Source organism: Vigna umbellata, chromosome 8 (genome assembly GCF_029865625.1).
Source record: "Vigna umbellata cultivar VRB3 chromosome 8, Vumbellata_1.0, whole genome shotgun sequence".
In the NCBI taxonomy this organism is placed as follows: Eukaryota; Viridiplantae; Streptophyta; class Magnoliopsida; order Fabales; family Fabaceae; genus Vigna; species Vigna umbellata.
The window spans coordinates 23419113-23421028 of NC_142172.1; the positions used below are offsets into that span (position 1 = coordinate 23419113).

The window sequence follows — 1916 nt, forward strand, 5'->3', positions numbered from 1 at the left end:
TGTCTTCACGGTCTGAGGGTTATCACCTTCATAATTAATTCACATCAAACAACCCAATAATTCAGAAAAAATTTCATCACATCTTAATCTACTTCAATCACAATCAACACAAATTAAGCATAGAAAGACCAAGATTTAAATGTCCTTATCTATATTTCTCAAAGAATTTGATAACCAAGAGATCAGCTAAGTGTTTACCTGTGGTGAAGATGGCAGATCTGGGGACTGCCATGCGGGGAAGGAGTGTCTTCGCAGTCAGATGCGGCAGAGGAAGACGGCGTGGTCCTGGTGGTCGTGGTCTTGGGGACGGTTCATCAACCAAGCAATCACCAAGGAAGATTCCACACTACACATAATATATACACAAAACAGAGATTTGGATTCAGTGATACATGAGTGTGTTAGATTTAGAAGGAAGAGAAACCTGATTTTGGAAAGAGTCGAAAAAGTGAAGAGGGTGAGCTGCAAGATAGGGAAAGGATTTGAGATGTGATTGAGAAGCACCATGAGTGATCAAGAAGAGGGCAAGTTGCAAATGCCCTGCCTCAGCAGCACAATGCAGGGGAGTGTAGCCAGCATCATCCACAGTATCAACCTCACCACCGTGTTCAAGCAGCACCTTCACGCTCTTTATTCGACCCTTGAATGCAGCCCAATGCAGTGGGGTCCACCCGTTCTGGTCCCTCCCGTTCACACTCGCCCCTTCCCCCAAACACCTCTTCACGCCCTGAACATCGTCAACCCTCACCGCACGCATCAGCGCGTCGCCCAACCCCAGCAAATCCACCAAACGCCTGCGCGCGTTGGACTCTTCACTCTCCGCCGCAACACAAAACGCCGTTCTCCCCTCCCTGTCCTTCACGCACTTCACGTTTGAGCATTCTAACAAACACTCCACGGCCTTCACGTGTCCCTTCCACGCCGCGTAATGGAGCGGGGTCCTCCCCTTACAGTCCACGCGATTAGGGTTTCCTCCCATCGAGACGCAGAACTCGATAACCCTCACGTGCCCCTCCCTCGCCGCCACGTGAATCGGAGTTCTCCCCTCCGAGTCCACCGAATCCACCTCCAACTTCTCGTCGCAATGCTCCAGCAGAAACTCCATCACGTCGATTCGATCCGTTGCCGCGGCCTCGTGCAGAACTGACTCCACGATTTCGCAACCAGAAGCTTCCAGAAGCTTCACCACGTCGAGGCTCCCCGACCTGATTGCAGGTGGCATGAGAGACTCTGCCGTCGCGGTAGCGTCCGCGCCGGCGTCGAGCAAGTAGGCGACGGCGTCTGCGCTGCCGTTTTCGACGGTGGTGCATGGACGTCCGGTTCCGGTGAATGGAAGAGGGAAATCCCAGGAAGAGTGGCGGTGGCGCGGGGACGGGAGTGAAAATTTGGGAGAAGCTTTCCCAAAAAGCATTTGGAAAATGGACGAGGGAAATCCCAAATTCAGATTTTGTCAAGTGAATGCATATACCGAGGGCCAAAAGCCTTCGGTAAATCGTGTGTGTATTACCGAAGGGCAAAAGCCTTCGGTAATGACCAACTTTAATGACCGTCGGGAAATCCTTCGGTATTGTCATTTTTACCGAGGGGTAAGAGGCCTTCGGTAATAATCCTTCGGTAATGAATAAATTTGTAGTAGTGAATGCAACAACCAATACACATAAAAAATCAAAAATGAAACTAACCGTGAAGGTGAGGCAGTAGACATGTGCCACTGTGAAGGTGAGGAGTAGACAACCACTGCCGAAGAGGGAAAAAAGAGAATTCAAGAGTGCTCCAAATGGTGTCTATGCACGAAACTAATTGGTTAAAATGAAATGAAATCATACATAAAGTCATCAATTAACGTTTTTTTGTGTTAAGTGAAAGAAATATTACGTTTGATGGTCGTCTAAGAGAACTCAATGGTGCTCCAAATG

At 49.0% G+C, this 1916-nt stretch overlaps 1 pseudogene; it reads right to left on the reverse strand.

Annotated features, from left to right (window-relative positions):
- Positions 1-358: 358 nt before the first annotated feature.
- LOC124843599 (protein VAPYRIN-LIKE pseudogene) lies at positions 359-1411 on the reverse strand (annotated as a pseudogene).
- Positions 1412-1916: the final 505 nt, after the last annotated feature.